Source organism: Macrobrachium nipponense, chromosome 35 (genome assembly GCF_015104395.2).
Source record: "Macrobrachium nipponense isolate FS-2020 chromosome 35, ASM1510439v2, whole genome shotgun sequence".
Classification (NCBI taxonomy): domain Eukaryota; kingdom Metazoa; phylum Arthropoda; class Malacostraca; order Decapoda; family Palaemonidae; genus Macrobrachium; species Macrobrachium nipponense.
Window position 1 is genome coordinate 17,276,050 of NC_061096.1, and position 26,137 is coordinate 17,302,186.

General features: G+C 38.3%; 1 protein-coding gene across 2 annotated transcripts in view; it reads right to left on the bottom strand.

Annotated features, from left to right (window-relative positions):
• Window positions 1-1,585, bottom strand: part of LOC135208446 (uncharacterized) — a 54,539-nt gene extending 52,954 nt beyond the window's left edge. The window contains exon 1 of one of the 2 annotated variants that reach the window (XM_064240634.1): window positions 1,432-1,585. The gene's annotated coding sequence lies outside the window, so the exon portion shown is untranslated. The remainder of the gene's footprint in view (window positions 1-1,431) is intronic. The other variant, XM_064240633.1, reaches the window with a different exon arrangement.
• Window positions 1,586-26,137: the final 24,552 nt, after the last annotated feature.

A 26,137-nucleotide genomic window follows, 5' to 3' on the forward strand; every position in this document is an offset into this window, starting at 1 on the left:
TATATATATATTATATTATATATATATATATATATATATATGTATATATATATATATATATATATATATATATATATATATATATATATATATGTATGTATACATAGTATATATATATATATATATATATATATATATATATATATATATATATATATGTATATATATATATATATATATATATATATATATATATATATATATATATATATATATATATATATATATATATATATATATATATATATATATATAATACATATGGGGAGAGAGAGAGAGAGAGATGAGAGAGAGAGAGAAGAGAGAAAGTTGTTCTGGCTTTCAATCATCATTCCAATTTTCCATTACAACTTGAATCTTTCCGTCGTTCTTTCAACGAGTGCCAATCCAATATCTTTCGACTTTGTTATATACGTTTAAAAAACGTGCCCCTATATATATAAACAAATAGTGTGTGTGTGTGTGTGTTTAGAGAGAGAGAGAGAGAGAGAGAGAGAGAGAGAGAGAGAGAGAGAGAGAGAGAGAGAGAGAGAGAGAGAGAGTATGTAATATACCTGTAGGAAAGAAGAAAAAACACGCTCGTACACTAGAGCACGCATCCCCCCCTTAAGTATGTCATCCAAACAGTCACATTCACGAGCAAATTCGTCGGGGAGTCTCGGCCCAGGTGGCCCTCCCCCGCATTTTGCAATTCATTCGAGTGGCACAGCGGCCTTACGTCACACCCCATTAACGTGCAATCAAGAACTGACGCAAGTCCGTCATTTTCCTTAGATTAAAACCTGTATTGTATAATCGACGTTTAAAGTGTGCGCGCGGACGATTTTGATAAAAAAAGGCGAGGACCTGAATGTGAGGCGAGTGATTATGGGAGGGAAAATGGGGAGCTGGTTTTCTTTTCACCTTTACGGAGAAGAGTGGTGGCATTTGAGGTCAGGTTTATGCGGAGAGAGAGAGAGAGAGAGAGAGAGAGAGAGAGAGAGAGAGAGAGAGAGAGAGATGCGTAATGGGTTTCCTTCTATTTCACCTTTCTCTTACGTTCCTGGTCAAGTATGCAATTTCGTCTGCATAAATTTTGAACAGCGAAATATACTTAGAATATATAATTACAGCAATGTTCACAGAAGATAAGACTGCATGCCTAGAAGCTAGCAATTACTTTTTCAAATCTTATAATGATTCGTTTACTAATAAACGATGTTGGAAATGATAGGCGGAACGTTGCAGTGCAATAATGCATTCGCAGCGTAGCATTCGCAGCGTAGCTTTCTCTTTCTTTATATGTTAAAAATCACGTTTTAAAACGATCGCGTTTGTCTTTCATCAAACTCGGAATGAACAAGTTCGATCTCTCAATAAAGGTTGTTAGGTACTGAATTTCATCTGATTTTCGATAAGGCACTAAGAATGAGAAAATGACAAGAGCCTTACCTTATCAACTTGGAGAAAGAATCCAAAAGCTTTCTGTCTGCGAACGTCAAAGAAAAGCTCGTTATTACAGTTCTTCCTTAGGCACCAGTCAAACGCCGACTGAACTCTCGGGTCGTCTGTCGTGGGAGATAAAGTGAGAGGGTCTGGCCACCGCAGCGGTCACGACCTACCAATGTGAGGCGAGGGTGCCTTTCCCTCAGCCAATCAGCGAGAAGGTATCAAATCTGGTACTGTCTGGAAGTGCCAGCCGCTCGTGCTGAAGGTCTTATTGGCATCTGGGGATGATACCAGGAAGCTAAAAGTGCCCCAGACCATTGAACATCGTTTTTGTGTTGCTTTCCTCCCGTCTTTTCATCCACTGCCGGCATAACAGGCCTGTCAAAGTAAATGCCAGGATCGATGGTGTTACAAGCGCGAAGTGAGTGAGTCACCCTTAAGACTAAGTGTAAAAGAGAAAACGGCGTCCTTCAGGCCTGTCATCCATGCCGTGATTAACCAACAGGTACCTCGCCAAGAGGCACTTCCTCGTCCGTTTTCCTCTTTATGATTTTACGAGACTTCATTCATTTTTTTACGACAGTTACGCTGAATACGTCTGCGGAAACAAATTGGTAATAAACGTCTGACACAAATTTACGGGCAATATTCAGAAAAAAATGGGCAAGAAAAAAAGAAAAAACCCGGCCATCGTTGAGACATAGCAGGAAGGCATGGGACAGCTGCTTTAAAATTTTATTAGTAGGAAATTGAATTTTTCGTCTTAAAATGCTGCGGGTGATTTTGGGAGCTACATTCATCACTCGGGCAGGACGCCATAATTTTTTTTTAAGCCATGACAACAATATCGTTGTTCTGGACAATATTTTCCGGTGCTGATTTTTTCAAGAAACATTTCAGGAAATAAGTTCCACTTCTTTTGTAACTTGGCTGGAATTGACCTCCATTTAGGCATGCCTTCATACTGTTACTGTTATTTGCAATAACCTTTTATTTTGTCACCATTATCAGTTTATATGCATTCCGTACACCGTTAAATTTTCGTTCATGAAGGTTTCCTGAATACTATCATCATTTTCCTCTGCAAATCCTACACCCTGCTGTTACCAGCGACGTTTACATACGAGACAAAAAAAAAACTCATTCTTCTGCCATGCCACGTGAGTTTGCAACAACAGTCCCTCTAGCACCAGGGAGTCTGGAAACAACAAACAATGGATCTGGGTGATTAGACTAGCATAACAAGTCTACCACTTTATCGTAGAAGAACTAAAATAGATTAGTTTAGTACAGCCTATGGTTGTAGCAATAACAGCAGCATCAGGAGGCACACATTCTTCGGATTTCCATAAAGTAAAGAAAGGTCGGTGCAGACCAAAACCACCATGTACTATACCACTGCCAGGGACTGGCACTAAAAAGGGTGGAATTTTATTATTTTATGCCTGTTAGTAAATGTTGTACTGTTGTTTTATATAAATTTGTGCATATACTCTTAAATAATGATTGAACCCAACTACTCACCTGTCCACGCTTTTGTGACTTCATCTTGCATCCGCCTTTTCTCAGTTGCGCCAGTTCAGTGGAGAGAGAGAGATCTGTTTTCAGGAGCCGGAAATGGTTAACAGTCACTCCTCGAAAGGAATTGCTGAAGAGGTCGACAAAACATTACGCTGAACTCAGTCCACTTCAATGACTCTCAGTTTAAGAGCCCTGTAAACAAGAAACAAATTTAAATAAAATGCAATGTTAGCTTTATTTTCAGATGTTAAGTCACAGTTCGATTGTTACAAGATAAAATATTCGACCGTGAGACTAAAAGTACAGAAGATAATAACTATAGTAGATACAGGAAAGCAGTTGCAGCCCCAACAGCCCAGGTACTTTTGAGCTGTACTTTCTTAACATGGCACTTATTTCTAACATAACAGGTTTATAACTGATGAATGCTTGATATTCTTTGATAAAAATGTGTCAATTACTTGTTGGGTTAGGTTGATTTCCATCCGTCTTTTTTTTTTTTTTTTTTTTTTTTGCGGCGTTCTTTGATCGTATGCCTTCGTTTGGTTGTTGTTTACTATTATCAGGTTACTGCACTAGAAACGGACATACGGGACATGGACACGAAGACACCGAGGCAATGGAGTACGGAAAAGCACGTACTGTTTCCTCTTCAACATCGACAACTGGACCTGAGGTTGACGTCATCCCCCGTGATAGTTATGACTCCAGTACTGACTATCGAGTAAGAATTTTTTTCTTAACTTGCTCAGTGGTTGACAGGTGATTCATTAGCCTATTGATTCTGATCATTATTCTTAAAAATAAAGACGTAGTATATATAACTATATATATATATACACATCAGATCATTATTATAATAAACGCTTACATACTGCAATTTCCCTTCTTATCGATTCCAGTTATTGTTGCCTAGTAGTTTATTCTTTTCCTTGACGAAGCCGCTTCATGTTCTCCTTTCCTTCGTACAACCCTTCCTGTAAAGTGTTCCCCTTCCGATTCTAGGCAAGCTGATATTTAGGGATTAGGTTACCATTCACATGGTCCTGACCTAAATACCGACTAGGTTATAATCAGATACGTCTGGTTAGTCGAGGACACCCACCCCACCCATCTTCAAACAGACCGTAGCAAACTTTGCTTGGTTAGTGAATATAAAACACGTCTTCAAACACTAAGCGATATTCACTCACAGGAACCATAAACATTTCCGGGTCTTCATGTCCTAGTATAGATGCGTAAATATTTTGTCCAAATTTAAACTTTAACAATAAATATCCATCATTCATCCAAGACTAGGGTTCATTACCAAGTTCGATTATTGAATTCTTTTCCACGATAAATGGTGATATCTTTGCTATTGATGGTATCTACGAACTCGTGTTGAAAGTCAAGATTTCAAACATTTCAGTGTTTATATTTAATTTCTAAATTTTACAAATCCCCAAAAACCTTCAGGCGAAAAATATTTGACAAATCTTCTATCACACTATCACGACTAAAGCACAAATAATAATAATAATAATAATAATAATAATAATAATAATAATAATAATAATAATAATAATAATAATAATAATAATAATAATAATAATAACAGCTTAGTAAACCCTGAAAGGATGTGAAGAATGGTGAAGACTTAAGGTAATAAACTACATAAATTGTATGAAAGGGTCGAGAGAAGGTATTAAAAAACTGACAGATGCACTCTAATGAATAGTAAGAGCGATTAAATACAATGAGAACTTAACTTGTGTGAGAATACGGAGACTGATAAATGACCAGTGTGGCGTGAGTGTAGACATACTTTTGAGCCACGGATGCGTTATATTTCGTCAGCGATACAGCTATGAGGAAAGAGCGACAAGCAGAATAACTACTGTAAAAACTAGACAAGAGATTGTGCGAGAAGATAAGAGTCAGGAAATGGAAGGGAAAATACAGTCGTTTGGATACGATACATTTTTTGTTACTAGGAACGAGAATTGCAAATACCGGTGGATTTGGTTATAGAGAAATAAGTTATATTATTGGAAAAAAATAGTTATGAGACGGGAACAGAAGATAGAAAGATGTTTATGATGAACGTTAGTTTGGATGGTGGGAGGCTGGACTCAGAACACTTTCTTGGGTGTTTATAGGTAAATGTAATGTTACATGTCTGATTTGACATACTTTTCGAGTATATTTAAATTCCATTTTCTATGTTTTGTCATCAAGCTGTCCTGAAGCGTCTTCTAGAAATGTGATGAAAACCATTTGCTGCAGCTTAAAAGCAAGCAAGCAGATTTTGGCAAGCCTGTCTGCTTCACGTAAATTTTACATTGCAAACTTGTCAAAACTTTTCATTTGCTACTTTTCCTTTAGAGATCCTTATTGCAACACAGGCATTGGTATGATCGATCAGAGTAAATTAACAATGAGAAACACCGAGAACTCTGGAAGATTCTAAAACAGGAAAGGTGTATAGAGAGGTCACAGTTACAATATTTTATGGAAATGTGGAGCCATCGCTTCTTTATGGAAAGGAATAGCAATTACAAACTGTGCGAATGCGAATTAAAAGGTGAGGAAGGAGGAACTGAAACGTATTGTCTGTGGAATTTATGTACACAAAGGGGAAACGTGCTAGTCAAGTCCGTATATACTATAATGGAGTGGCGAGAGGTTAACCACGGTGAGACGATATCCAAAGTGTTTTAGGACTTATGTGTATGGAATAAGATGAGAGAAACTATTGAAAATAATGTGAGAGAGAGAGAGAGAGAGAGAGAGAGAGAGAGAGAGAGAGAGAGCTAGCTCTTATAAATACATATAGGGCTTATAGTGTTACAGAAATATTAAATATATTAAATTGAACGGTATGTTCAGAAAGAAGTCAAACGTTAGCGGAGGTGGGGCGAACAGCGCAGTGTATGAACGTGTTCGACACCACACAAATGGGGTTTTCTTCAAGTGGATGAAAGTGGATTGTGACATATCGAGATAAAAAAAAAAATACTTCTTTCTTTAGCAGTGCTTGGATGAATGGGGGCAGTTGCTGCACTGACTTTGATATAGGAGGGGACCCTACACAAATAAATGAAATAAATTATAATTCAATAAAGAAAGAGAAAAACTGTCTATTTTACAGTATAACAAGATCTTAAGTTTGATCTTTCTTTCTTTATTTTTCTGTCAGATAAGCGACTTCCTATCTTCCCAAATTAAGTGCATCCGTCCCCTCTCTCTAGCTTTGTCCTTAAGGATTGCAAATTTTATTTCTTTTCGTTTCAAGATGCGTTGCTTGATATAGTGGGAGGGAATGCTAATTTTTTATTTAATATATAATTAATGATAACACTATTTCGTTACGACACATTTTATGGAACTCTACATTGGGGCTAAAAAAAAAATAAAGGAAAAAACCAAATCGAGTTATATATGAGCGTGAAAAAAATTATGATAAAAAGATGATAGAAGGACTTCTTTGAAAAGATAATCACATTTCCATGTTTAAGAAGACTGTAAGAGAATGTTTCTGATAATAATGAAATGCCTAAGAGTAGTTGGGTTTTTGACGGCTATTACATTTAAATAATCTAAGGACTTCCTTGAACAGCAAAATTAGTTTTACTAGAAAACATTAATTGATTTTAAAGTTAGGAAAAAAAATCGGCTAAGCTCTGATCTACTTGGTTTTGTTTGTTTGTATGGTGCTTTTACGTTGCATGGAACCAGTGGTTATTCAACAACGGGACCAACGGCTTCACGTGACTTCCGAACCACGTCAAGAGTGACCTTCTATCACCAGAAATACACATCTCTCACACCTCATGGAATGCCCGGGAATTGAACTCGCGGCCAACGAGGTGGCAGGGAAATACCATAATAAAAAAAAAAAGCTTCATGCCATGTTGTGGCAGTTTTCCTTCTACTAAAAAAAAAAAAAAAAAAAAAAAAAAAAAAAAAAAAAAAAAAAAAAAAAAAAAAAAAAAAAAAAAAAAGTCTAGGCAGACATGAAAGCTTTCAGAGAGATTCTGGTTGGTAGTAACCAGTAGATGCTAGAAATGACGAGGTCGACTTTATAAATGGAGACGTAATGAAATGCCAAGATGGTGGGACAGCTCTTCGCCGACTGAGAACTGACCACACCCATATGACACGTGGTTTTCCGATGGCTGGGCAGCTCCATCCATTTTGTGAGGCCTGCTTGGTCCCCTTGACCGCACGCCGCTTGCTGGCCAAGTGTCCTCTTGGAGACCTAGAGTACGTTTTCCCTGGTGCTTAGGATTGTTATCTCCTCTTCAGGGATCTTGGAGAGGATGAAGCGTACGGGTTGAGTATGCAGGATATCCTTTTTCTTCTTTTAAATATGTACAATTTTTTCACTAGTTTATACATGTAATTGTATGACTATGTGGAAAGATGTACATTTATATATGAGCGAATATGTCATGAATCTTCGATTTCATTAAAAAGTTAAAATTCAGCCAATCATGGTATCTACTTGTTTTCAAACAAGTAGTCGAGGTAGTCAGACGATGATATCGTCTTTGGTGATGCTACAGAGCGTAGGATATCGTGGGACTTGTGGTAGGATATCATGGGAATTTTGACTGATCACGAGTCCTCCAAGGATTCCTCGAGTGCGTATTTACTATTTTTTGCATTTGTTCTAAAGTACAATTATTCTACGCCTGAACCAGTTTACACATTAGCTTAACCTTTACAATTCAAAGATTCACGATATGGTCTTTAAACGGAGAATTTTATACGTTAACGGTGCAGTCGGAGCTTACAAAGGAAAAGGTTCGCAACTGAGTGAAGTCTTCCGAGACTCCATAGCAAACCATTCAGTTTGAACAAAATGCTGTTTGAAAATAGTTATATTTCAAGTAAGGTTGTAAGAGGTACTGAGTGTCGAAACTGATGTACTACTGATAGTGGCTTAAAAAAAATTATATATACAATTTGTTTTTCTCACACATCCAGAATCCAGAACTGTAAAATGTTTTGGCAAGGGTAACCAACCTTAACCCTGGCAAGGTATCCTTTTGATAGATGCTATCCTCAGGTAACCTGGGATGTAATCAACCCTATGAAGGGGAAAATAACAAAAATGATTATATTCTTATTACAAGATAAAAAAAAAATACAGAAATAAACCTTGAAAATCGTACCTTGTTTTAAAACCTCTACGAAAAGTATAATGATAGTATACTTTGTAATATGAACTTTTTAAAATTGAATGAAAAAACTGATATGTTCAGGAACAAGCTGATGTGACTATAGTGGCACACATGTAAAGAGAACCAAAAACAGCCCACAAACACTAAGGTTGCACAGAAGTAAAAAACTGAAGCCCCAATAAGGACTTAAAATAACTCCATATAATTATTTATTAAAATGAGCATATATACGCTTTTATACCCCATGAAACAATCTCGTATGTGGATCAATTGTACCTTTTGATTTCTACAATAAGCTGCAACAGGTAACAGGGGCCAGAAGTACACATGGTAAATGTTTTGGTTTCTCCAAGGCAGATGTTTGTTTGTATGGTGTTGTTACGTTGCATGGAACCAGTGGTTAATCAGCAACGGGACTAACGGCTTTACGTGACTTCCGAACCACGTCGAGAGTGAACTTCTATCACCAGAAATACACTTTTCTGACCCCTCAGTGGAATGCCCGAGAATCGAACTCGCGGCCACCGAGGTGCCTCCAGGCAGCCGACTATCTATGGAAGTTGAAAATGCTTTTAAAGATGTTCATAATCAATGTGGATGAGGACTCCATGATTGTAGAGTATATAAACTCTGTTGCCAACATTTTCATTTATTCACGATTAGTTAAGTGTCGGTTCGCACAATGTTACCTTGTTCATATTGTAAATGATGCATGAGCTGATACCTCCTGCATTTACAATCTCACAGAAATATGGCTACTGTGTCGTTTTTCTGTAGCACGAGTGGGTTGCTGCTATATATACATTTGCCAGATGTCAACAGCCTCTCGCGTGCTATTTTAAGAAAATTAACAAAAACATAAGATAGCTACTGCACTGAGGTCCAACAGCTCACTAAAAAGTATAAAATCACTTTTGGCAACCAAAGATAGCTTCCAACTAGGCACAATCTGGGGCTCTGTATCATACCTAGTTATAGAAAGCATAACTTGACATGCAAGGTGTACACCGGAAGCATGGAACTGGTCTGGCAAGCCAAAGCATGTATTGCCGGAGAGGAAGGAACAGTATTTTACATCAGGCTAAATAAAAGACCATTTTTTTTATTTAAGTTTATGTACACCAGTAACTACGTACAACACATGTTTAGGTGTACACAACGCATACATAGGTATAGGGTAATTTAACATTTTTCTGCCTTATATAAAAACTATATACACAGGCATACACACACTATATATATATATATATATATATATATATATATATATATATATTTATATATTATAAAATATATATATAGATATATATATAATAATATGTAATAAAATATAATATATTATATATATATTATGTATATATATATATAATCATATTAGATATATATATATTATTGTGTGTGTGTGTGTTTTACAGGTATGTGTATTACATGTAATCTCTAAAATTTAAGGGATTTCGTGTACATACGGTTTTCTGTGGTCTCCTCCTCCTCAGATTTATTTTTCAAGTTAGTGAATGTATGAAATGGTTGATAAAAAGCTAACAGCTGTTACCTCGATAAGCAAATTTAGACAACCTATCAGTTGTGTTCGGTGTCGTATTGCGTCTACTGTTCCAACAGATTGTTACCAATTCCAATATGGCCGAGAACATAGATGGAAAGTTCAAAAAGCTTTTCTTCGAGAAATACGAACAAGCTTAGAAGAATCTAGTTTCCAAAGAGGAATGTACTTCAAAATCATCAAAAAAGTCAAGACTGCAAAGTCTTTCGAGCACCAAGCAACGCAAGTGGTATTATCAACTGAACAAGTTAAAATCGCGTTAGTAAGTTGATTAGCGTTTAAATTTAAACTTTAATAAGACTATTAGCGTTTTTTATAGTTACTATTATTCATTCATATTGTTCCATTTTTCTGTATGGCCTACTACCCTGGCAGCATTGGGGGAGGGGGATGCGACAGCAGTTGACAACGTGGATAGTTAAGGTAACGTCCCAATACATCTCTTAACTAATTTTTTCCAACAACTTCAGTATTTGTCAGGTTTTGTGATGCCGAAAATACCCTTCTGAAAACCCGTTTAAAGTTATGATTTTAGGTTTCCTTTATCTTCATTTAACTATTAGTTTTATTAAATGACTTGAAAGGTTTTCACGTATTCACATAATAAAGTGTGAAATATATCAATTAACTGAAGTGAGCGGTTTAGCACCTTTAACCTAACCAAACTTAACCTTATCCAATACTAGAATTCAGCAGTGCTAAGCTTTTCATTATTATTACTCTGACCATCGTCAGCATTGTCACTTTTATTACTCACTCACTCTTATTCATATTGTTTTATGTTTCCCTATACTATTATATGCACAAAAACTGATAGTCTAGAGTATTGTCTTGTCTATTGCAAGTACGAGGTTCTTCAGCGTAGAGATGTAGAGAAGCCTATAAGAAAGAAGAATCACCCTTATGACCCAACTATCTACTTCACGACTACAGAATAACACCTCTGACATCATCAGATGTGCTCATATTTCCACGGGCAATGGAGGAAGAGATCGCATGCTTAACTAAAAAAAAAAAAAGTACGCTACCATGAACGCTTGGGCTGTGGTGACACAAATCATTCTGCCTTGAGGGTCATCAGAAGGCCAAGAAACAAGTTGCAACTGGTGTGGTTGTGAAAACCATTGTTAGCTCTCAGTAGAACTCAAGAGGACAATCAATCTCACTGACATGCAGTCCCTGCTGTCAAGAATTGCGAGAAGATCATGCTTTACCAGGATCATCTAACGAAGTTGTGCGTGCTTCCTTCTATCACACCTACGAGAGCAGCAGAAGTTGCTTATCACCTGATGGAAATGCGTATTCTTGCTGCTAGGTGCACCATACTTCAGTCCGACAATGGCAGTGCTTTCACCGATCACGTCAACACTGAACTGAAAAATGTGTGGCCGTCCTTCAGAATCGTACATGGGAGGCCGCGACACCCACACAGCCAGGGGTCAGTGAGAGGACCAACAGTGATATTAACACATGCTTACTGCCTGGCTTGCAGACAATAACATTGGGGACTAGACAGTTGGCATTAAGTTTGTACAATTCCAAAAGGACTGCTCTTCCTGCAGGTATCGAGCGCAACAACCCCGCCTCTTCAACTGAGGTCAACACTTCCTACATCGGCAAATGATGCCTATATCCCTCCCATGGTAGGTGACAGAACCCCACCTTGGCACGTGACACTTACTCATAATTATGATGTCAACCACCCCACCTTTGCAAGCTGACGTCAACAACCCAATCACGGCAGCTGATAACATCCCCAACATCGGCAAATGATGTCAACAACCCTCCCATGGTAGATGACATTAACTAGCCCACCTCTGCAGCTAACTTCAAAAACCTTAAACAGTCCATAACCAATATTACACGGCATCGGAATGAGGCCCACCATGCTCAGTGTAAGCAGGCAGATCGGATGGTCAGGCGCTGAAGTTATATTAAAAAGTGCAATTGTGGGTGAGACTGTAGCACTTACAATACCTACTGTGGATAGGGGGCGGGGAGATTCCAGGAACATTCTCGGTGTCATTGTTCAGTATGATCAAATGAATGACTTCAATAAGTGACATGAACACGAACACTGCAATATCTCTCCGAACTGCTGTTAGCTCGCAGTCAAATTATGGAGGGCAAGGTTTGGGTAAGGTTTCCACAAATACAACTGTGGACCTACGTAATCAATACAAAAACAACAGGTGTGAATGCTTCAAAGCAAAACTTAAATAGCAGGTGTCATGGCAGCTTTTCCTGCCCTTATAGGTAATATATATCATATTACTCATTTCACACACACCCTATATTTAAAGTATCAATTATATATACTGCAATTATTCATATTGTTTTAAATAACGCTTTGTGAATTATTACAGCTTGTTGCTGTTTACATAAAGGTTCTTAAACACCATAGCTATTTCATGAAGTCCCTAACCAGACATCTCAGTATTTACGCGGAATCCCTTAATATTTTAGTGATTACGTGTAATTACTGATGGTTGCAGTGGTTTCATGAACTTACTAAAATTTTCAGGGATTTCATGAAGTACCTAATTACACATTCCCTGTAACACACACACACACACACACACACACACACACAACACACACACACACATATATATATATATATATATATATATATATATATATATATATATATATATATATATATATATAGTATGTGTGTATGTATATATAGAATAATCTGAAGGACGTAGCTTAAGCTCTTGCCAAGATAGTGTTAAAAAAGTTAACATATATGGTCGCTAATGGGTTATCACCACACAGTGAAAAATCATTAGCGACCATAATGTCTGTTAACTTTTATAGCACTATCTTGCCAAGAGCTTAAGCCAATGTTTTCCAGATTATTCTAAATCAGACGCAAGTTTCTAATCTTGAGAGAAAAAGAGAATCGCTTTCTTTCCCTCCGTCAAGAGCCCCAGCAATCAGGGACTACGTGACTAGTTTGCCAGAACAACTGAAAGGCGGTTGTTTCGGCTTACGCCATATTCAACTGCATTTTCATCAACTACGAAACGCTTCTGGAATAAGTGTCATATTTGCAAGATATTTTCGGTTTACCATTAGTTTTTGTTTTGAGAACTGATTAAAATAAACAGTTCTCAAATTTAATTCTACACAATTTTTTCCTAGATGAAAAAGATCTTGTAAACTTTCATTCTTTTTTTAGAGTTATGAGGTTTCTGCTACAAACTCACAATAACTTCTTTATTATTAATATATCTAATTTAATAACACATCTTACTCTGTTTTGGGATAAACATGAATATTTAATTTGTTTTGTTTGTATGGTGTTTTTACGTTGCATGGAACCAGCGATTATTCAGCAACGAGACAACGGCTTTACGTGACTTCCGAACCACGTCGAGAGTGAACTTTTATCACCAGAAATACAGATCTCTCACTCCTCAATGGAATGGCCGAGAATCGAACTCGCGACCACCGAGGTTGGACGCTATCACCATACCAACCACGCCACTGAGGCGCTCGAATGTTTAATTTAAGACGTTTAGTATAGTTTGTTCCATTCTCACTTATACACGACTAACTTCCACTCTTTCAACATCAAAATGTGAGGAATTAAGATTTTCGTATTTAACAAAAAGTATATCAACATTATGTCGTTCACCAATTGATTGACCAGATTTGTTCCTTTTTTTATACAATGAACCACATTGAAGCTCAAATCGCGTAACCTTTCTCCCGTTGATTTTACGATTAATCTTTTTTGCTTATTTGAAAGAGTTAGATTATTATTCAGATGATTGACAATGAAATTTTTTCTATTGTTGTTGTTACTGTTGACTTCCGAGTCCTTGGTCTCAAAATATTTAATTTCATTCTTGAAGCTGCCACTGCCAATTAATTATCGGTCCAGATTGTATCTAAGGTGACCGCGCTGAGATACAGCGTGGAATGTTTAATTGGTATTGGCTAATACAACCGAGCCTTCACAGCAATTGCCCTTTGCATTAAAGTGTTTTCTTCACATCTATGGGCATTATGTATATGCAGAATTGCAACTAGGTTCCATCTTCCTTTAAAATTACGTAAAGGGAGGATTAGGCTTTCGTCCACTCTCGATTCGCGGCGAACTCAACCACTGATCTGCAGCTGAATTCGGTCATGAGATCCACAGGTAAAAGTTAGCGTGCTGTTACTTATATGTTTGTCGTACTGTTATTTATATGACTGTTGTGATGTTTGTATTTTCCGAACGCATCATATCTGCCACCTGTGTCAAGTACTGACATGAAGTTTTGTTAGATAATAATGGCTTGACTCTAGCTTTCCTTCTCTTCTGTGGTTCTACATTTCTTTTGCTAGTTAGAGAGCCACTCCTTATTTCTCATTTTTTGGGGCGTTTCTTCTTCTCAGCAATTCCAGCCGCTTCCCGTGTTCTCACCCTGTCTAATTCCAGACTTGAGTATCCCCTGCTTCGGCTTGCAATATCCACAGGGCCTTGAATCTGTGAAATATGCAAGGCATGCGTCTTGGATGGCATTGTGGCTCAACTGTTTATTGAATATGCTCATGTACTGATTCCTATACTTGACCATTGTATGTTTATTTTCAGTGTGACCTTTTTTGAATGAAATAGAATGTGATTTTGGCATAAAGCCAAGTACGGGGTGACCTTTGACACATTCAGTGTTTCACTTTAATCCTTTAAATGTTCTTCCATGTTCCATAAATTTTAACTGAATTTAAGTATTCAAAGCATTATTTATCCGCCATTTCCTGAAATATTCTCAATATAGCCCTCTTTCGCGTTAATTCTATGGATTAAACAGCGAATTAGCATCGATGATTATCTTTCACATGTCAAACATATCTGATCGTGTTTGTGGGAAACTTGAGAATTTTTCATCTTTGATCTTTCATTTGAAGAATGTAAAAGTATTTGCCATTATATGATAGACAAAACATATTTTATATATCTGTTATTGACTGCGCAATAGTACCTGCTACTTTTATTGACAACAGCGCTCCTTTCACGACTCATTAACTGTAACTGGAAGCCACCTCTCATTTATTTCGTCTCGCTGCCCTATATCTAGAATTACAATTACCTTCCTATCAATTCTGATCTTATGCATATACCCGTATGGGAATACTGTCTCCATGACCCATATTCAATCTAATTCTTCGTTTCCTTTTTCACTCAGCTCTCTGGATGTGTTTGAGGCAAATATACGATTAATTCATATCTTCAGGCCACTTGGGCCAACATTCACATTTCCTTCGGGTGAGTCAGTCATCCTCGGAATCCACGAATCTTTCTTGCTTCCGCTTTGCTTGGTCATTTCAGCATTCCTGTACAAGGGACGTGTACAGCTTCCTTGTGCGGTGTGTTTTAACCAATATGTTAAGTTAGTGTGTAAGTATATATTTCCGCGTCTGTGAGCGTGCGCGCATTTTGATATCTTTAACAATTATCATACTTTAGGCATTCACACCGTGATGTCGACATTCACGACTTTCGAACAAACCTATTGTTATCAGTTTTAAATCCCAACAATTAGGGCGAGATCAAACCTTATCTTAACAGTTGTGTGTTCCAACATAAACTGCACACATTTTCTTCCGATTTCCATAAGGGAAATATAAACAAATTAAATTCTCTATGGAAAATAATTTTACTTCAAAGTTGCTTAGTCTTATCTTAATCAACTTGAAATAGGAAGATTACATATACCGTTTCCTCGTCTGAAAGAGGGTGGGGCTCGAGGTCTGTCGTAACTCGTAACTCCCCGCGTGCTCAAAGTAAGCCCTCGTGCTCATTTTATTGAGCTCTCTGCTGCGATCGGAAAACAAACTAATTCAGTCAATAGTACACGAACATCTGGAAGCAGTTCGTTAGCGATGATTGGTAAATCGTAAGAATGGATAATTATAGAGTACGCCATAAAGCTATATTTGGCAGGGCAGTGCCTGCTTTTGAACAATTTCCGATTGAGAAATAGTTGAAAACTTGTTTTTCACATGACATGAGGAAGTGAGAGCAAAATTGTTCCGTAACACTGGGCGCTTTTATGAACGTACTTGTCATGTGTTCTCAAGTTTGCAGTTTTCAGCAAGGGCAAAATTATATAATATTATGAAAATAAAAGAAATGATCAGGAAATTATCGTCAGAACAGGAGCACAAAACGGGTGCATAGTAACAAAACTTGAGCAGTGCAATGACTATAATGAAAAGGGAAACGGAAGTAAACTGTTATCGCCCCCTCTTCTTCTTACCTTTCAAAATGCATGAATTCGCTTCCCCTTCTTTCACTTCCTACGGACAGAAGTAAAACGGAAATAAAAAAGGAGCAGGAAGGAGGGAAAAGCAGATAACAGGAAAGCCCCATTTAGATTTGGGCCTAGGAACAGTCAGGGGTTAAGATTATATTGACCAATTAACCTTCCACGAATATGTTGGTTCTCAAAATTAACATGAATAAAATCGGTTAACAGCGGTGGGCGGACCACAGGCGAAGGGAGTTGTTTTACAAAAAATAAAATCCGGCCCTCATTGTAACATAAGTATGCTTTCAATAAATAAGATCTCCATGATAACTGATCTTTTTCATATCCATTTTTTTATTGTTTCTCTGGATTTTCTTCTCTGGTGAGGAAGGTCATTATACGGCATTAAACTCACAAAGACCCAACTAAGTATAATACAAATTAAAGCCATTGTGAAATTTGGTAATATAATATATGACTAGGCTAGACCTCACCAGAGAAAGATATAAAATGTAAAAAAAACAGGATATACAAAATCAACTTAGATTCAGCTGCAAGGGAGATCTCTTACAATGTTACACCTTCAAGAGAGGGTCTCTTTCCTTATAACAGTAATAATCTAAACATACGATAAATAATACTAAATGGAAAATGCATATGAATAAATTATTCTATTTATCTCAAAGGCTATTTTTCTCTAAATTTCTTTGAATTTCCAACACTAACGGCTTTAATAATAGAAACAATACATAAAGATATAGGCATTCGGGTCACCAGCAAAATATGTTTGCATTTTAGGTAAATATCTATACTTCAAACCCTAATCACATTCCTGAGTTGACAATATGATATGATTTGCGACCGTTTCTGGCGTTCATTTCCTCGAAAAATAAACAGTTTTTGAGATACTAGACGCCCGGTAAATCGTTCAATGACACGGTACCAGCGTATTCATTTTTTTCTTTTTGGCTGGGGGGTGTCAAAACGAATGAAAAGCAAGGATGTATTTAACATAACCTAACCTAGGCCACCACCTAACCTGAACAAGGACTGTAAATCAAAATAAACAACAGGGTTGCGACCTAACCTCACCTCAATTACCCATCCTAATGTCAAATGCCATGTGCCTTACCTGACCCATCACTAACATAATAAAGGTGACCAGTATGGGGTAATTTTTTTCTCTCTCAGTGGGAAGACAATGCCTTCCACAGAATGTTTTCTGGTAAAAAGGTACGTAAAGGACGGGCTGTTAAGCAGACAATTCTTCAATTTCAGATTTGTGCCAGAAAGTCCAAAGGATTAATGAATTGCTTGGTAAATCTAAGTACATAAATTCAGGTAAAAAATATTTTAGGTATATTCAATTAGACTACGACGGACTCAAAAGTAAAAGTAAATTACACTAAGGCCATAAGAAAGCAAGTTCAGTTAGGCCAAAGAACTCAATTAAGTTTCGACCAAGTTAAGTCAATTTAAGTCAAATTGAGTACCAATTGAACTACTGAAACTCAAATCTCCTGACTGAGACAATGGTGACCTAGCATTAAAGTTAGCCTACAGTTTAAATTTCATGATCTTAATTTAAACCAAAACAAATTATATCTATGTATTTGGTCAGTAAAAACCAATGACCTCTAGTTATACTCCTGGAAATAAATTTCTACTTTGATAAAATGTATGCCACTTACTAACATGTTCAAACGGCAAAGGAACAGATGGCAACTTCCATTCTTGGGTTGCACCCAACAGATAAGGATTGGGAAAGGATGTTGGGATTAGGATAGGTAAAACAAGGAGGAGGGGGGCAGATGAACCAAATCTCTTACTTGTTATCAAGTTTATAACACTGCCCTACACAAATTATACTTTGAAGTCGAAGTTAATCTGTGTATTCAATGTCAAATCATGCTGTCGGCCTAGACTTGCAAAAACAAATTTTGCCAGGTAATGGTTCTTTATCACTCACTAAATTAGTTTCTTTACCGATTTGAGAACAATAGACTCTCTATTTACAAAATTAATCTAACAGTACGTATTAGTAAAAGTAATAAAATCTTAAAATGGTAAAAAAAATAATCCAAGTATACATATATAAAAAGTGCAAGAATTCTGCTAGGTTCAATAGAGAATGAGTATGTATAGTTATACTTAACTCTTAGCAGTGACTTTGCTAAAAGTTAGAAAGTTAATATTATTATACATTTACAATAACCAGGACCTTACTTATTAACTAGTGAACGATTCACTTTAAATCCTTCAATAAACGTTGCTTTAATCACAATCCAAATTTGCAGAGGTATCATGAGGATGTTAGAATACACCCGAGTTTCACAGTTTTATACTCCTCCCACCCTAATAATCCAATCCCAATGTGGCTCTCCATAACAATAGAATGTATGAGGGGTCTAACTTCTCTAATATACTTCCAAATACATCAGAAACCCTCAACCACACTAAAATATAGGAGCATCATATTTCCACTTCAGAATATGATTATGGTTAACAGTGAAAATTTACCAAAAGGGCAAACATTCAATAAACCTTTCCTTAATCAGAATCAGAACTTGCAGAAGTAGGTTATCGTGTAGAAGGCATAATGCAAACTTATTTCACTAGTTTTGTATTTTTCCCTACCCAAACCCGGGTTTCCACTATGTCCCATAACAGTGATGTAATATATGACCATATTATGGTGGAAGAACAGCAATAGAACTGACTTCACAACTAGCCAAATTGAGAAGCCAACACAACACCCCGAGAGCGCACTCAATGTAGCTAACCCCATGATTCCAAAATTCCAGCCGACATACTCACCCACTAACCTCTCCATCTAGGGGTGCCAGAAAGAAACAGCTGCCAATATAATTCTAAAATCTACCACATGCCCCATGATCATAAGATCAAAATCAAACACAAAGGAAAACAAAGAATTAAACAGAATAAACCAAGTACTAAAACAAATAAGACAAATTTCCTAAACCAACTTAATCAGTCTCATAATCATCCATCAATTTAGGACACCTTACCCTTTGTAGGCGTCTCAGCCCTTCTGCTGACCTATGTTCTTCTGGCACAAGAGGTTCTTCATGTTCAGTTGGACATTGGGCACCCTCCACCTCCTCTCCATCCTCACTTACACCCTAACAATCCTGAGTCCCTTCTTCAAGCTCAACTACTAAATGGTGAATATCCAGTAGTGTGTATGTGATAAGGGGTACCATTAACCACTGTATTTTTTTTAATTTATGCCTATTATCTTTCCTTTCTTCCACTTCGATGTGCATTTGGCACCTGGAGGTTTAAACCATTCCTCTTCACTTATCTTTATTGTTGATGGTTTCTCCTGTGTTTTTTTCAGCCTGTATTCAAAACCAACACCGCAATCTCATAATGAAACTCTGATAACTGCAGAACACAGGTGGAATCTATACTATTTCGGCGTAAACTAATACATATACTGCTTCCTAGGAATAAATATTGCCTCTTTCAGCCATCCTCTTAATAATGCAATGGTGTCTTTCTATAATTCCATTACTCTGGTATGTATGCTGCTCTGAATAGCAGCTTGAACATCCAGTTACTAAGTACAATCAAACATCTTCAGAATGAAAAGCCAGTGCATTATCCATAATACTTCTTGCGCAGAACTCCTCTCCAAAAACACTTCATCTAGTACATAGCAATGAACTCTACTCTTTCATTGTATAACTCTCTACACAGCATATTTCCAGGGCCACAGTCTATAATTGACAAAAAAGAAATTCGATGATAATGGGTAACATCAATTGCTAATCTTCTCCAATCATCAGGGACATCAAGCTTTCCACCCTCATGAATGCAGGGTGCAGCTCTAGTTACATTAGGAGAGACTTTCTATGCCAAAAAAAAAACCTGTGATTGACCAAGGGATATGGGGCATGTCATGCAATGTTCTCAAATCAAACTCTGCTGCTCAGCACCTATCTCAAAATTTTCTTCAAAATAATCCTTATTGTTAGCCAACTACTCTTAGCAAACTCTTGTAAGAACATCTGCTTAATTGAAACAAATTAATTCCCTAATAAGGCTTTTCAAAGTGCCCAAAAATCTCTTCACTTACATCTTGGCAGCATCTTTGGTCTGTACTCTCTTTTCTTCAATGAGAACCATACTTATCCAGCAGCCCACTGTTGCTAAATCTGTAAATATCTCAATTTCAGATAGCCTCCACCTTATTGGCATATTTACTCCTATCATGGCTGCCTCTAATTTTGCTAAATTGATATGATTGAAGTCTGATTGTTTCCTTAACCACAACTTCCACTGTATTTCCATCAATCACTAATGCGACTTCCAATGCAATACTGCTTGTATCACACTTAATTCTCCCCTTGTAAACTCAAGGAACTTACCACTTTCCCTTACAGGATCATAACAGATAATTCTATCTCACCCTCAACAACACCTTCCGCAACATAACTGTAAGCACCAACAAAATCCTCCCAACCGACCCTCCTCTTAATGTAGCTACATGCCACCTGCAACCAACCAATTACTGGGTAGAGATCCATCAGCTTTCCACATTATCAAAATAATTCCCTTAGACTAAGTTGGGTTGTCTTCCAGAATTGAGTGTTTATTACCTCCAAAAAAATAATTTTCCATGCTCATTCTTCAATTTCAATCCCGATACAGCACCACCATCTAAGGGCTCAGGAGCTTTGGTAACTTACCCATAGTCGTTTAAATGCTTTAAAAGTTCATCCAAGGTTGCTTTGCTCTCATTGAGTGGAATATCATCAACGTATGACTTAGTTTGTTAAAGATACATTTGAGCTTGCCAAAAAGTTTTCAAAATTTTTGCTATTATTCTCGGTGCTGAATTCAATCCAAAACCTAGTTTTGTCAAACTATGCTTTTACCTTTATAATTCATCAATTGATACTTCCAAAGCCCATGCACTATTCTAATTTTTAAATAAGCAGACTTTAGATCAATAATTGTTCCAGCCTCTGTTTGCCTCCATTCTTGAAGGCTTCATTATAGACGTCAATTATTTCATCCCCTGTATGACAAATCACATAAGCATTCACTCTAAAATTCAATACAGGTCTTATTTTATTTTTCATAGACTGTTCAACAACTAACAAGGGTATAACACCCACTTTCACTCCAATCCAAGGTACTAAAATACTGTCTGACACATCGCTCAACCTCTTCTTCAAAAGCTTTTTTCTTGTCACCCTGCAAACTCTTCCCTTAGCAATCTATTTCATAAGTGAGAACAGGTGTACTAGACTTCCGTTTCAATTCTACTGCCCAATGCTGTCAATCAAATGTTGCAGTCAAGTGTTTATCTTTAATAACTTCGTCTACTTTGTGAATTTTCCATTTTGCTTACTGGTCGCTCAGCAATTCCTTCAAAAGTCTCCTCTAATTGTGTACTTTCTGTTTATTCACTGATTGCTCTGCAACTGCAGCACAGCTTCCGACCCATAATTCTACTGTCCCACCTGCAACTACACCACCAACCATGTGATCAATAACATTCATACCCAACACTAGCCCAGCTTCTGACTCCAAATTCAACTGTCTCGTCTGGAACTACACCACCACCCATGTCATCAATACCACCCATACCAAACACCACCTAAATACATACGGTACATATTGGCTAAGATTTGTTTAGTCACTACAGCTTCAAAGTCAATCTTAGCTACTCCTATTCCAATTTTCACCTGGCACTTGCCTTGAAATTTCACTTTTGAGTCATCAAAAGCCATTATATAACTTATCCCTGCACAGTCTCCAACAATATGTGAACATACAACAATTACTAAATACCCAGTATCAACCAATGCCTGTAACTAGTAGTGGATGCGTCCTTAGTCCTCTAACTGGGGGACTGCTGGTGCAACCAGTCACCTGACACTTTTGTCCTTGATTGCACCATGATGCTATATGTCCGGGCTTACCACATCTTTAGCATGTAATTTCTTTACGCCCTTTCTAACAATATTTTGCCATATGTGGTCTTCCACAACACAGCAAAATGCTTTAAATGACTATTGTTCAGCTCATTACATATTCTCATGTTTGTCAGTTGCCTAGCTAAAAGGTATTAATTCTGCAGATACAGCCTCACCCTTATCTGCTGTTACCACTCTCTTGCCCTTTTATAAGATATGACTCATATTCATATCAAGGACACCATCAATCTGTTGTAATTCACAAGATTTTTTTTCAGGAAAACCATTCCCAAACGATAAAACAACCAATCTTTTCCAGTTAGTACCTGAAAAACCAGCTAATGCACCTATCCTTCTCTGCTCATTAGCATATACATCTACAGGTCTATCAGTCCACTCTTTAGTGGAATTTAATAAAAGCTAGCAAAGCATTTTCAGTATACTCCATCAATAGTTTTTGCTCAGTAGCATCTGCATCAGACTGCTCTGCATCAGTTAACACTTAATACAATGCCAGTGCCTAGCCTTCTAAGTGTAAAGGAAAAAAAAAATTGCTACATCTGAAATTCCTCAAAGTGTAAAGGAAATAAACTTGCTACATCCGAAATTTTCTGCTGCTTGGCTACCAATTTAACTTTCTTCAGCCATGCTAATACATGTCCCTCACCTGTAAACAGTTTCACCATCTCACTTGTCACCATGGTCACCATTATAATGCCTAGATAGCTTGTAATCTCTTACCTTCTTACAATGGAAAACCAACCACACAACTCACTTCACAACTAGCCTCACAACCGACCTATCCCCCGGAATCCAAAATTTCAACACACACACAACCGCTACCCTCCCCATCTAGGGTTGCCAAAAAGAAATAGCTGCCAATAATTCTAAAATCTACTACACATCTCCTAGATCTTAAGATAAAAAACAAATCAATAAAACCAAAGTAGGAATTAATACAGAATTAACCATTTACTACCAAGTACACACACAAAACAAAAATGTTATTGTTATAATACAATTAAGTTTGTTCATACTTACCTGGCAGATATATATATAGCTGTATTCTCCGAAGTCCGACAGAATTTCAAAATTCGCGGCACACACAGTGGGCGGCCAGGTGGTAGTACCCATTCCCGCCGCTGGGAGGCGGATATCAGGAACTATTCCCATTTTCTATTCATATTTTATCAGTGCCACTGTCTCCTGAGGGGAGGTGGGTGGGCACTTTAATTATATATATCTGCCAGGTAAGTATGAACAAACTTAATTGTATTATAACAATAACATTTTGTTCATGAAACTTACCTGACAGATATATATATAGCTGAATCCCACCTTCGGATGGTGGGAAGAGACAGAATAGGATTTTTTGGGAAACTAAATTAAGTAGATGATGTACATCTTGGTTCCTCACCTGTTAGCATAGCCGACTTCGTGATTACTGTCACCAAAGTCTGCTTCTGCGTTACTAGAGTTGCCAGCGAGGTAGAGACCTGTAATGCTGGTGCGCTCTAGATGATCTGTCAACGGGGGCGTGACCACAATGTGACTAGACCATATGACCATACTTCTGAGGGCAACGAAGCTAAAACCGCCACCTGACCTAACCTATCAAAGTTAGTTCCATAACTTCTAGGCTAAAGAAAAGGAACGCGCCTCAAGCGACCAACCCTTCAAAGCTAAAAGCACACCTATCCCTTTTCTATAGGATAGGATTCGTGTTGCTTGCTGCCCCCAATAATATATCTACGGATATGTATGGTCCTAGCGACTTACAGATCTCAAATGTCGTCTTCACATCCCGTCGGGAGTGTGAAGCGAACACAGAGTTGCTTCGCTAAAGCGTGGCACTCAGGATGTTACTGAGTGTCATGCTCTGTTGAAATGCTTCCGAGGCCGCGCCCTCACCTCTTGAGCATTCATATTAAGAAAAAATCTCAAATCTTTATGCAAACATAATGAATGAGACTTCTTAAAAGAACTCCTTGACTATAATGCCAGGGTGTTCTTGGACATGAACCAGTCTGGTCTTTTACGGAACACCGCAGATTATCCGTTGACCTCGACTTTCTTGAGTTTTATGTAGATAAAACTTGAGAGACCCGACAGGGCACAGGACTCTCTCTGGCTCCTGCCCACTAACTTGTGCCATCCTTGCTTCCAAGCTCCTGGCCCAAGGACAAGACGGGTTTCCATTCCTAGGCCACAACGGAAGGCTTAGAGAGCACACCGCCTTGTGTTCTCTCAAGCCAAAACTTGTGACGATGGCTTAAAATTTCACTAACCCTCTTTGTCGTATCTAGGGTGGTTAGAAGAGGGCCTTCCTGATCACATGCAAGAAGTTAACAGGTAGGAGAGGTTCGAATGCTTTGACATCAAGAACTTCACACTACGTCTAAGTTCCATATTGAAAGCTTCGATCTGGACATGCACAGTCAGTACGTCTCTACTAACGTCAGGTGACCGACCAGTTGACCAGTCAGACGAATCAAGGACAGCAAGGCTGTACCCTGAAGACCATAAGGCACTATTCTTCGCTGAAGGATGAGTGTCTGGACTGCCTGGGCGATTCAATCTAAGCAAACCTTGGGGGTGTATCAACGCAACCCAACGTCGTCAGCGAATCAACTCCTGACTCGAGCTTCTGGTGCCAGGAGAAAGGAGCGAGGAGCAAAAAGGCGATTCAGTCCCGAAAGAAGAATGCCTGACAGTCCAACCTGGTCTCACGTTACACGATCATCGGGGGTGTATAAACGCAACCGACTTCGTCAACAAGAAACTCAGGGCTACTATATGTCGCCTGATCTCGCACGAGTGTCTGACTCAGAGAAAACAGGTGAGACAAAAAGTAGATGGAGAGCGAGATTCGAGATTCCACAGAACTCAAAGATCGTGAAGGGCTTTGTTGTTTGACAGACGCAAATCTCTGAGCCCAAAGGCCGTCAACAACATATTTGCGTACTCTTTAATAGTTGTGACTGCCAGCTTATCCCATTCTTCAGACGGAAATGGAAGACGGTAATCTTATTCCTGTCAACATCTCGATAGTCTGAACGTAGTCAGACTCAGAGTGGAGAGGTTATAGGTACCTTTCGAGTTTATAATCTTCCCGATTCTCAGAGAAATCGATGAAGAGGAAAGAGGGATCGAAGAAAAAATTCGGGTATGTCTCTCCGCTAACTCCGAATCCTTTTTAAAAATTTCTGTAAAGGAATGTCCTGTGGAGAGTCCTGAAAAAACCTCCTCTTGACGAGCGTTTATAAAGCGTCAAGCGTCCTAAGAAACGTCCTGAACAGCAAATAAGACGCCTTCTACAAGTCTTTTCTCTCGCAAAGCGTCCCGCCGAGCTTCCACCGAAGCGTCCTGGCGAATGTCCACAAAAGCGTCCTCATAAGCGTCCTGCCGAGCGTCCTCAAAAGCGTCCTGCTTAGCGTCCTGGAAAGCGTCCTCAAAAAACGTCCTGCTTAGCTACGAGCGTGTCTGAGCAGAGAACACCAAGTCTTCTGAACGACGTTTCAGAGAGGAACTCGTTGAGCGCCCTGATGCATGCAAGGCCCGCCAAGAGGCGTCCTGGTGAGCGACCTTGCCAACATCTCAATGTTATGACGAACCGCGTTTTGCGTATGACGTTGAATATTTTCAAGGGACGTCCTCATGCGAGTCTCCATGGAGAGCCGCACGCTGCTCCTGAAGTGTGTGAACACTAAAGGAAGACGTATGGCTTTCGTCTTCAAGACGGGCCTTAAAGACCTTCATACCTTCTTACAAAGACAGTGGCCGCCTGTGCGACAACTTGCGTCTTAGTAATGCAAAAGAACATCTCCAGAAACGCACTCAGCAAAGGAACGCCGAGCGTCCGAAAGACACCCTCGCAAGGTGCTTGCCGAGCGTCCTGGAGAATGTCTCTACCTATAGGACGTCGAGCACCTCCAAAAGCTTCCTCACGTCTAAATTGCCCTTCTTATGCCGAACCAGAGACATAAGTTGTTTGACAGTGCAAAGCAGCCTTGCCGGACGTCAAACTTATCAGCTTGCTTTTTCGAAGTAAAGCGAACGTTACATAACGTATACGGAGCGCCATGAGGAGAGGAGACGAATACTGAGTTGCTCCTCCAAAAGGTGGAATCTAGAATGTCCTTGATTACCAAATTCTTTTGGAATGCTAGCGAGGTTGAAACAGCTCTAACTTCATGAGCGTTCACTCGCAGGAGGCTCAAATCACTCTTCTGGCAAGATGAATGAGCCTCCTTA